This window comes from Pseudorca crassidens, chromosome 1 (assembly GCF_039906515.1).
Source record: "Pseudorca crassidens isolate mPseCra1 chromosome 1, mPseCra1.hap1, whole genome shotgun sequence".
In the NCBI taxonomy this organism is placed as follows: domain Eukaryota; kingdom Metazoa; phylum Chordata; class Mammalia; order Artiodactyla; family Delphinidae; genus Pseudorca; species Pseudorca crassidens.
This window is the reverse complement of record NC_090296.1, coordinates 93,051,031-93,063,329: the sequence shown is the minus strand read 5'-3', so window position 1 is coordinate 93,063,329 and position 12,299 is coordinate 93,051,031. Positions and strand designations below refer to the sequence as shown.

The 12,299-nt window shown below is 39.6% G+C and overlaps 1 long non-coding RNA gene across 1 annotated transcript in view; it reads right to left on the bottom strand.

The window, feature by feature from the left end:
- The window catches only part of LOC137229146 (uncharacterized), a 156,185-nt gene that overhangs the window by 121,924 nt on the left and 21,962 nt on the right, over nucleotides 1-12,299 (bottom strand). The window contains exon 4 of the long non-coding RNA XR_010945568.1: nucleotides 7,400-10,377. This is a non-coding gene — a long non-coding RNA (uncharacterized lncRNA). The remainder of the gene's footprint in view (nucleotides 1-7,399; nucleotides 10,378-12,299) is intronic.

Sequence of the window (12,299 nt, the reverse complement as noted above, 5' to 3'; positions counted from 1 at the left end):
CTTGGGAGAGAGGAAAAAGGAAAAAGAAGGCCCAAAGGAAAGGGGCTTCTTTGCTGATCACAGAATGGGTGACATATGGGGGCCACCAGTGTTAAGACCTCAAATATGTTGGAGGGGACAGGAATAGGGATATTCAGAATAGGGTGAGAAAATCCATTTGAGACTCTTCGCTGCTCTGTGCTATTGCATGTGTATACCGCTCATATACCGCTTGTATATACCGCATGTGTATACCGCTCATATATCGCTCAAATTCAAAGAGCCACAGTCTTCTGGATACTATGTAGGTGTGGTAAGATCTGAGATCTTAAGGTCTTGCGATGTTGGAATGTACAATCTACCCATAAGTGCTAGAGTACATAGGTGATCATTCTTGGAGATTCCGATATAATAGGTCTGGAGTGGCGCATAGCCATCCAGTGCATTTTTAAATAATGTACTTAAATGCTGAGATTTACTTTAAAATTTTTATCTTTTGATTTGTCCAATTTCTTATCACTCTCCCTCCTACTGCCCCAAGTCTGTCCTGTCTTTGTGAGAAGAGATACCCCCTCCCCAAGTCAGACCCCTCCATGCTCCAGATCAGGTTTGGCAGGCAGAGCACAAGCTAACTTCCCCTTTGACTAGGTGCCTGTGTAGAGCACAACTTGCATAACTGTGACCAAAGGAGGTAAAAGAGTGTTGGCTTTAGAGGTGGCAGATTTGTGTTTCAGTCACAGCTCCCACTTTCTAGCTGTCTGAACCTGGGCAAGTTGCTTAATCTCTTTGAACTTCAGTTTGATTATATGTCAAAGAGGGATAAAGACACCTACTAAAATGACCGGAACCAATGGCAATAATAAATCTACCAAATCAATTCTGAGGCCTCAGAATTGAACCTATTAGCAGCATTTGACCCTTTTGATCATTTCTGTCTTCTTGAATCACTTCCTCTGCTTAGCTTCTGGGCTACCACTCCCTCTTCGTTCCTTTCTTGCCCCCGTGACCATTCTTTCCCAGCCTCTTTTGCTGAATTCTTTTTACCTTCCCAGCTTATAATCATTGGAGTACGTAGGACTTGGTCCTCAGACCTCTTTCCTCAACTGTTTACGCTGATTTCCTAGGTAATCTCATCCACTCCTTTGACTTTAAACATCATGTTTATGCTGATGACCTTCAAAAGGCTGTATCTCCAGACACAACTTGTCCCATTAATTCTAAACTCTTAAATCAAATTGCCTACTCAACAAGTCCATTTGAATATATAATAGGTATCCCAAATTTAATATGTACAAACAAATTCATTTTCTTCCCCAAACTTATTCTTCCTACAACCTTCCCAACCTCAGTATGTAGCCTTTTCATTTGTCCAATTTCTCAGGCCTAAGGCCTCTTTATGTCATGCCACACTTCCAATCCATCAGCAAATCTATTGGCTCTACCTTAAACTACATTCAGTACCTGGTCCCCACTGCTGTCATTCTAGTCTCATCTTCCATCATCTCTCTCCTCTATCCTCGGCTATTGCAATAAAGAAGTGGTTCATCCATCCACGTTACTTCATCAAAGTCTATATTCCCCACAGCATCTAAATAAATCACTTCTCTAGTCAAAATCCTCCCATCCCTTCTCCTCTCACTGAGAATAAAATCACAAAGTTTTCCCATGGCCTTCCCATGAGGGTTTAGATGACATTCTTCTATTATCTTTCTGACCTCTTATATCATTCAGCTTCTTGATCACTCCTCTTGACATACTGGCCTCCATGCTGGCCTTCAAACACGTGACATGTGTTCCCGCCCAGAGTCTTTGCACTCCTAGCCCTCTTTGTGGAACATTCTCTTTTGAGATAACTATAGCCTATCAGCTTATTTCATTCAGGTCTTTGCTCAAAAGTCATCTTATCACAAAGTGCTTCCTTGGTCCTTAATCTAAAACTCCCATATCCCAACTCCCATATCCTTTATTTTCTTATCCAGTTTTATTTTTCCTCATAGAATATATCACTACTTGACATATTTATATATATTTTTTGCTAATTTGTTTGGTGTCTGTCTCTCCTCCCTTGGAATTAAGCATGTAAGTGTAGCTGTATTCCCAGCATCTAGAACAGTGCCTGGCACATAGTATAGAGCTCAATAAATATTTGTAAAATGAATAAATACATGAAAAGATGTTAGTGATATAATAATTAAATGAGATAATGTATATGAAGGGTTTGGTACATGCCTGATACTTATTAGATACCCAGTAACTAGTCATTTCCTCTCCACTTCCAGCTTTTGTCTCTCCCCTTGAAATATTTATTGAGCTCCTCCTCTAACCCACTCACCCTATTAGGTGATGGTGATAGAAAATGTCTCCACTATAAGAGACTCATGTCCTAGTTGCTACATATTGGTGGGAGAGACAGAGCTATAAAGAAATAACCACAAGACAACGTAATAAGCACAGCAAAAGAGACAGTATACTGTGAGAACACAGATAAGGGGTACAGTTAGGGAAGGCTCCAAAGAGCAGCGACATTTAAGCTGAGCCTTCAAGGATAAACAGGGATTTTGTGCAATAAGGGGGAAGGATATTCCATTCAGAGGAATCCCTGGGGGGGCGCATAGAGACACAAAAATAACCCCCTCAAAGAGAACACAGTTTCTTAGCTCCTTAGTTTAAGAGAAAGAATAGCAAAGTGAAATGAAGCGAAAGTGTACCTATTAAAGCCTAATTGTTGCCATCACCAGCTGTCTCCTCACCTTGGTATAGAACATCCTATTTTTCAGCGTTCTTACACTTTCTCTATTTCTTTTGGCTTAACAATATATCGGCAGGTAGTGATCTACTTATTACACAGCCAGAGAAAATAAGGCTCCAGGGCCACACAGAACACTAATGGAGGATCTAGGGCTAGAATTCAAGACTCCTGTCTGGCTGACAATTTCTAGCAATATGAAGTGAAAGGCAAAAGATTCTCTTCTCCAACTGGTTGAAAACATTTCTAGAGCAGCTTTCTAGATGTAAGCATTTCATGTTGCCTTTTTAAAAAATTTTTTCAAGTTGGCCACATCCAGCTGCCATTTACTGAGAACCTATCCTACTACACACTGTACTGAATTCACCACATATATCATTTCACTACTTTTCACAATGACCCTGTGGTAGGTGATGTTGTTATAGTTACTTTATAAAATAAGGAAACCATTGCTTTAGTAGATTTAAAGTTCTTAATTTGTCCAAAGATACTCAATAAAAAAGAGGCCGCACCAGGTTTTAGAATCTGGTTTGACACCAGTGCCATGTTCTTCCAGCTCTGTTACATTTCTGAAATGAAATCTAACCAAATGCACAAGTCCATCTTCTATCTGTGCTTCCTCTCAGTTATCTATATGGCAGGGTATGGCATTCTTGGCCCTGTACCTGTAATGCAGAATTGTTTACTCACGGAAATTTCATCTTCCACTGTAATTTTATATTTATACATTTCTCTAGCTAAGTTATACCACATGTACTCATGAACTATTTTTCAGCTTTTGCTGTCATATAAGTGTGGTCATATGAATCATTCTCATGTATATAATTATAACACTGCTAAATAGGAAAAAATGACCACCAATGGTAAAGCTAGCCTAGTCAATATGGTTAGCTTCTGTAAAACCATAAACAAAATCAGGAAGAAAAATTTTTTGAGCATTTTGCTGACAGCTTTTGCATAAGCCAGTAACCACAAGGAGAATACGGACATTTCCTTAACCTACATCTATCCTTCCTTAGATGGAAAAAAAAATTAAAATCCTATTAGCGGGCTTCCCTGGTGGCGCAGCAGTTGAGAATGCGCCTGCTGATGCAGGGGTCACGGGTTCATGCTCCGGTCCGGGAAGATCCCACATGCCGCGGAGCGGCTGGGCCCGTGAGCCATGGCCGCTGAGCCTGCGCGTCTGTAGCCTGTGCTCCGCAAACGGAGAGGCCACAACAGTGAGAGGCCCGCGTACCACAGAAGAAAAAAAAAAAAAAAAAAAATCCTATTACCCATAGACTTGCCTCCAAAAAGGTCCTTCTCCTGTGATGAAGCCCAATTATGTCTCTATTTTTCAAGATTTCTTTTTTGTTCTTAACTTCGGAGATGTGGTGACTGGTTGTTCTACTGCCTCCAAAGACATTACTGAGCAATAAATTTGTTGATGGTGTCCACGGAAAGCAATCAGATGCACTGTCCTTCTGTGAAGGAAGTATACCAAACTTCATCTATTAAGTCCTTGTCCTGAGAGATGAGAAAATAAGCACACTTCAGTTTATCCCAACGTGCCTTTTCTCTAATTTCTGATTTTTGTCAGTTATATTAGTTTTACAATTCAAAGATCTGTAAGTTATATTTTTTCTGTAATCATATTTTCATAATTGTTTAGTCTTAATTCTAAATTTAAATCTATTTACTATGTACCACAGTTGGCTTTTAAACCACAGTTTCTTTATTCCCAAGTTTTAAATTTTAATTCATATCTTATTGGCCTGGTTTCATTTTCATGAAGTTTTTTCTTTTTTTGATGAACAAATTATGGGTGCTGTAGTCTGTAGGTTTTTGCATGCTTGAGAATGCCTCTTCCCTTTATATTTGAAAAGCAACTTATTTGGGCATAAAATTCATACTTCCCTGAGATTTTTTTCGAGACTGTTCCATTATTTTCTGGTATCAACAGTTGCTGTGGACAAGTTTGAGGAAAACTCAATTTCCCACTTTAATGTTAAACTTCTTCTGCTTGGATGCCTATATTATTTCTTTACCCTTAAAGTTCAGTAACTCCATCAGAATGTGTCACAGCAATCTTTTGTATTAATTTTTCTTGGCACTGGGCATGAGTTTTTTCCTACCTACAGATTCACATCTTTATTTCAGGAGGGTTCTTTCTCGTAGCTTTCTGAATCTTTGTTGATTGTGTGTGTGTGTGTTCTTTAGGAATATGGGGTATTTTGTATATTTTACCTGTCTATTGTCTCCTCTGTAAGTTACAGATATCTTTTTTTTCATTTTCTCTGTATACTCTTCCACAGGCTGTTTTATATTCTATGCATCATTTAAAATTGTACTCACTCTATTCAATGTTTTTATTATTTCATTATGATTTTCCTCTAATGTCTTATTTTTCTTCGCTCTTCCAACTTGCTCTATTAATTTCCTTATTATCCTTCATTGTTTTACACCTTCTTGTTATTTCTAATTGAGCCTTTTTAAGTTTCAAATTTCTTTGAAATTATAATGATTTGAACTATGTATCTTTTTCTTTAATTAATTCTCTCTTTATCTTCCTTGTATTTGTCTCCCCTACCTTTCCCCACCTCCCCATCCTAATCTGTGTTTTATGTTGATTCCTTTCCGGTGATTACATATCTCTGATTGGGGTCAGGTGTTCTTAAAGAACATAATGGGAAGAGATGGGAAATGAAGTTAGGAAGCCCATAGCTTCAGTTCAGTTTGTCCTACTGGAACTCACCTCCAGAGCTCATCTTCCTTTTGCTCTTAAGGCCTATCTCACCTCAGACTTAGCCACCTGGCCCATGGGAAAGCTTCTCCTTCTTCCTATGCTCTCCTGTAATTAATCTGTATCACTTAGGAGGAGAGACTACAGGAAAAAACTAGAAGGTCAGCGTGATTTTGCCTTCAGCTATCTTGTTGTACCAAGTAAGGTCTCTCTGGGAAGATCATTCCCTTCTCTTAGAGTTGGCACATGCCTGTGGATTTGATTGCTCTAACTGAAGGAATATTGGACAGATACTTTGAACCTTTAATGCTCACTTGTAGAAAAATCTGTGTCCTACTGGAAGTCCGAGGGCAAAGATATTGGATGTCAATGCCTTCCCTCAGTGAAGTTTCAGTTGTAAGTGGGAATTGCTACTTTTTTTCATGAAACAAAGACTGACAAACTGGGTCAGTTTGGGTTTTCAGACTTGCATATTCGGCAGCAGTTTTTAAAAATGAACGAACTAAGCATGTCACATCAAGGAAAACAACTGACAGTATTTGCTGACAATAAAATTCAAGCTCTCAAAATTAGAAGTTCTAAAATCTTCTATTCACCACTACAAACTTGATAGCTTCTCAATACATAAATACTTTTTGGATGATATTGGTGGTGATTTTAACAAATGTGATTTTTTCATATTGCATAATGGAATTGTTTCAACACTTGTAAGATTTGCCTAACTCCATAAACCAGTATTTTCCAAATGGCCAATCATGTATGCTACAAAAAATTCCATTCAAAGTGCAAGGGAAATCAATGGATTTTAACGTAACAGAGTAGTAAATGACTCATTGATATAGTTTCAGATTCTACATTGCAGTTAACCTTTAAGAAACTACCACTTATCGAGTTTTGGTGTAATATCAAAGAAGAATATCTAGAATTATCTGGAAACGCTTTTAAAATAATTTCCCTTTTACGACTGCAGTCTGTTTGAGGCCAGAATTTGTCTTCAAATACTTTAACCAAAACAATATATAGCAATAGATGGAACACAGACTGAGAATACAGCTGTCTTCTATTAAGCCAGACATCAAAGAGATTTGCAAAACTGGGAGACAGTGCCACACTTATTAAATTTTCTTGTTTTGGAAAATACAGCTATCTTTACTAAAATATGTTATTTATGTTAGCATGAAGTGAGCTTGTTATTGTTATTTAAAAATAAAGTAATAAATAATCGCTTGAGAAATTTCTTTCTTTTAATTCCTAATACAGTAAATATAGGTATAATTCACATAAACAGAAGATTTTTGGAATCCTTAATAATTCTTAAGAATGTAAAGACATCCTTAGACCAGTAAGTTTGAGAATCTCTGTGCTAGGTGTGCAATGTAGTATAGCAGTAAGTGGTGCAGGAGTGCAGAAGTAGAAGAAACACTATGGGTTGGAATTGGCTTTGTTCCAGATTGGGACGCAGACCATAGATTGCGAAGATTCAGATGTGAGAAGCAGAGAAGAAACAGTGTGAGAAAAGGTGTGGTGATAACAGTGAGGGTGGCTTTGCAGGCCGTTGAGAGTCCCTCTCATGCTTCAAATCTCTCCTTCTTCCGCCTCATCTCTCTGACCCTTTTTTTGTCAGCACATTCCCCCTCCTCTTTCATTTGCTTTTGCTCTCGCTCTTGCTCTCTCATCACAGCTGGAAAAGATTCTCTGCTTTTAAGGACTCATGATTATATTGGGTCCACCTGGAAAATTCACATTAATCTCCCCACCTCAAGGTATTTTACTTTTATCACATATACAAAGGCCCTTTTGCCATGTACAGTAACATTTACAGGTTCTGGGGATTAGAACACGGACGTCTTTTAGGGACCATTACTCTGCCCACCAGTCTTACTCAGTTCAAGAGGCTATAACAAAATACCATAGATTGGGTGAATTATAAACAACAGAAATTCATTTCTTACAGTTCTGAAGGCTGGGAAGTCCAAGATGAGGGTCCAGCATGGCTCAGTTTTGGTAAGGGCCCACTTTCTGGTTCAGAGCCAGTACCTTCTCGCTGTGCTCTTACGCGGTGTAAAGGGGGAAGGGAGCTTTCTCAGGCCTCTTTTATAAGGTACTAACCCCACCCATGAGGGCTCGTCCTTCAAGATCTAATCACCTCTTAAAGGCCCCATCTCCTAATACCATCACCTTGGGGATTAGGAGTCAACATATGAATGGCAGGGTTGTGGGGGGAAGCACAATATTCAGACAATAGCACTACCAAACCATGGGATATTTTTGAGCAAGGAAGTGGCATAATGACAGTGGTATTGAAGGCAAAAAGTTCCCTAATAATTATCCAGTATGGAACTGACCTGGTGCCAAGTTTGGGGCAAAGCTCTGAGCTGTGGAAAACAACTTCCATGTGTTGTTAATGCAATACAGATGACGTATCCAGGAGGACATCTGCTGACATCCTGGAGGGCAGATCACTTTCCCATTGCCTGTGTTACCCACATTTGTCATTCAGGTCACCAAGAGGACAATCCTCCATAGCTTCAAGAAGCAGCTTCTCCTCATTTCTTACCTCTGAAATATTCCATGAAAAGAAAGGATGCAGAATTGCCATATTGGATCTTAGAAACCAACATGTTAGCAGAGCAGGGACTTTTCCCCTCTTAGGACCAGGGGTCTTAGGGGTGACCTTTCACATGAAGCATTTAGTTAAATAGTGTGGTGGGGTTACTGAACCTTAAAGTCAGAGGCAACATCTGAATGGGTATTGGGTTGCCACCAGTACTCTGAAAAAGGAACAATAAGCTTAAATGCTTTTGAGTAAGAATTTATCAGGAAGGCTAAATTATGAAAAAATGCTTGAATTAGACAAAAGAAACCCACAAGATGGATGTAGTTCAAATATTTTCCAACATAAGCTTCCTTTGGAAAGTAATTTAAGTGTTTGTTTGCCTTTCCATCGCATTTATGTGTGATATGTTGAGTAATTAACTAAGGAGGACAGAAAGGGAATCCCTGTGGTATAAATTCCAGGAACAATTGCAGACTCATCCAAAGGTCACTTATAAATCAGAACAAGCCCAAATTCATAAGCTAGCCTCAAACAGAATCAAGTATCCTATAAAAAATAAGACAAAATTACAAGAACCATTATTTCCACCCTCTCAAAATATTTACAAGAAAACAGGACACTGTTTCTTCAGTCAGGCAAATAACTTACCCAGAGCATTCTTAACTATTGATGCTGAATATTACAGCACAAGAAGAACTTTGGCATTTTGCAACTTGCATTGTGCAAAGTATATTATCTGTTCAATTCTCTTGGGTGTGTGCCGTTGACTATTTTTGTCTATGCATATTTTCTTGGGGAAAAGATGCCATAAAATCAGGACTGTTCTTAAGTAGAAAGGGCAATATTTGCTCTAACACTTTCTCAATTCTCTTTTGCAAGGTTTTCTTCTCCTGAGGAAGCTATCGCAGCCTTTCTCCATGGAACCTACCCCAGGCAGCCATGACATTGTTACCTAGATCTCTGCACTCTCCTATCCCTAGTCCTTTGACAAGTCTCTAAATTGTATCTTCTCCTTTTGGACCCAAGGTGTTGTCCAGCTAATTGCAGACAGATGTAATGGATTAGGTTCCCTTCTAGGCAGTGTAACACCTGTAGCCTATGGACACCCCCACTCCCACTTTAGTTTTTTTAGCTCATAATTTGGGTAGGTTTTTTAAATATGTGAATAAAAGGTGAGGTGGGTAGTGATACCCAAAAAGGGAGGGCCAGGAAAAAGTGCTACATTTGGGGACCCTGGGCATCTAGTTGGGAGAATGCACATACTGAGGCTCCAGAAAGTAGGTGTGAGGAGGGTGGACAGAGTTTCTAAAAGGTAAGTTTTAATATATTAAAGAAAAATTATGTCTACTTCATAGGTTTGCCCTTGCTTCTGGCCTGCCATTTTTTGTGGGCCTTTTCAGTGTCTATCAGTTGCACTGAGAAGGCAGTTAGGTTCAGCCATATGTCTAAATAGTTTGTGACCTACTGTGGGAATCACTCACACTTGGCAATTTTGTTTGAACTCCCAATTTCATTTGGGAGTTCAACGAGCCTTGGGAGATGTGGGTTTATAGCATGACACATCCAGATCAGCCAAGGGAAACTGCCTGTTATAACCCTCAGAATACTCTGCCTAACCTTGGAATGCAGAAATGGCATATCAGTGCCTGAAGCACTAACCTTGTCATAAACTGGACTCTGGGTTTGTTCGTCAGAGTCATCCTTCTCCACTGTTTCACACAGAACTACGTGCATTGCAGATGCCCCTTCTTAATACCAATTTATTTTGATTCTTCATGTAGTAATACCCTTAGATGACTTAGAATGTGATTTATATATTTATTAGGGTTAAAATTTGGGTATTATAATACTATCATGTGGATTTGTGGTTTGGAGGGAACAGAACTGAACTAGGAGTCAGGAGATTTGGATTCTACTCTGCATTAGTTTAGATAATGCTATCTGCTGTAACTTACAATCCCCAAATCTATAAAGGCTTAAATGCAATGGAAGCTTGCTTAGTTCTCACTCAAGAAAGGTCCAAATGTGTATTCTTTTTTTTTTTTTTTTGCTGTACGCGGGCCTCTCACTGTTGTGGCCTCTCCGGTTGCGGAGCACAGGCTCTGGACGCGCAGGCTCAGCGGCCATGGCTCACGGGCCCAGCCGCTCCACCGCATGTGGGATCTTCCCGGACCGGGGCATGAACCCGTGTCCCCTGCATTGGCAGGCGGACTGTCAACCACTGCGCCACCAGGGAAGCCCCCAAATGTGTATTCTTGATTGATGTGCTGCTGTCTTCCAAGTGGTGATTCAGGGACCCAGGATCCTGCCATCTGATGGCTCTTCCATCTTTAAGATGTGCCTTCCAAGGTTGCTATGTTCATCTGCATCAAGCTGAAAGAAAAGGAAAGAGCAATGAAGGACTTTTCAGTTTTTAAAGTGAGTTTTTTCTTCTAATTAATTTTTATTGGAGTATGTTTGCTTTACCATGTTGTGTTAGCCTCCACTGCACAATATAATGAATCAGCCATACACATATGTTTATCCCCTCCCTTTTGGACTTCCCTCCCCTTAGGTCACCACATTAGGTAGAGCTCCCTATGCTTTACAGTATGTTCCCATCAGTTGTCTATTTTATACATAGTATCAATAATGTATATGTGTCAATCCCAGTCTCCCAATTCCTCCCACCCCACCCCTCTCCCGCTTGGTATCCATACATTTGTTCTCTATGTCTGTGTCTCTATTTCTGCTTTGCAAATAAGATCATCTATACCATTTTTCTAGATTCCACATATATGCGTTATTATATGATATTTGTTTTTTTCTAACTTACTTCACTCTTCACTCTGTATGACACTCTCTAGGTCCATCCATGTCTCTACAAATGACCCAATTTCATTCCTTTTTATGGTTGAGTAATATTCCATTGTATGTATATACCACATCTTCTTTATCCATTCCTCTGTTGATGGACATTTAGGTTGCTTCCATGACCTGGCTATTGTAAATAGTGCTGCTATGAACATTGGGGTGCATGTGTTTTTTTGAATTATGGTTTTCTCTGGATATATGCCTAGTAGTGGGATTATTGGGTCATATGGTACTTCCATTTTAAATTTTTTATGGAACCTCCATACTGTTCTCCATAGTGGCTGTATCAATTTACATTCCCACTAACAGTGTATGAGGGTTCCATTTTCTCCACACCCTCTCCAATGTTTATTGTTTGTATGGGCCAGACATGAAATGGGTGCATAGCATTTCAATTTACCATTCTTTGATTAGAACTCAGTAATTTACCCTCAGATAACTGCATGGGAGGCTGAGAAATTTAATCTAACACTGTATCAAGGATGAAAAGGAAACAGGTTGGATGACCAGCTAGCCAGTCTTTGCCACATAATCCTAGTTCTGCCACTGTTTATTTGATCTCTCCCTTTAGATTGTTTTAATAGTAAGAACATTTTCTTACCCATTTTTTCCAACTCCAGCATATTTAGAGAATTGCCTTACATATAGTACATGCCCATTACTGCATGCTTACCTGATAGACAAAAAGTGAATAAATAGTGTTGAACAGTCAAAATGCTGCCCTCTCTACAGCTCAGGACATTGGGTGTTATTCTAAAGGACTAAGAAATATTTTCCCTCAAGAAGTCACAAAATATCTATCACAGGATCTCTTTGACTGTGGAGGAGACTAATACTAATGCTGCAGCCAGGACAGGGAGGCTCAAGAGGAGAAACTGCTGTGAAGAGCTGAATATCAGAAGAAAATCTGATGAAAGAATCAGTAACTAGGACCAGAAGGTGGACTCTCCAGTACTCTCTTCATGCTGTCCAGGTTCCCTGGGAGAACAGAAATGGGTCTAGATGGGTTGCAGAGGGCTCTGATCGGGCTTGGAGCTTTATCAATAAAGGAGGGAATGTACGATGGTCATGAAAAGAACAGACCTATAAGGATGTCACAGCCTGTAGAAGAACTTGCAGCAGTCTGCATGGGAATAATTAAGCAATGATAGATCCCAGAACAAGAGGTGTCCTCTCCAAAAACTACAGGCGATGCTGGGGACATTGTGGGGGCCTGGGCTGGAATCATACTACTGTCTACACCTAGAACCTCTGTTCTATGAGTAGTTTGTAGCAAGTATGCTTAGCAGGGAACATTAATTTGGGAGTCGAAACATCTGGGTTGTATTTCCAGACCCATAACTAACAAGCTATGTGAGCTGGGCAAGTCAGTCTACCTCTCTGGGCATCACTTTCATATTTATGAGGAAAGGTTGGATTAGATGGGTGATGATCAAGAATAA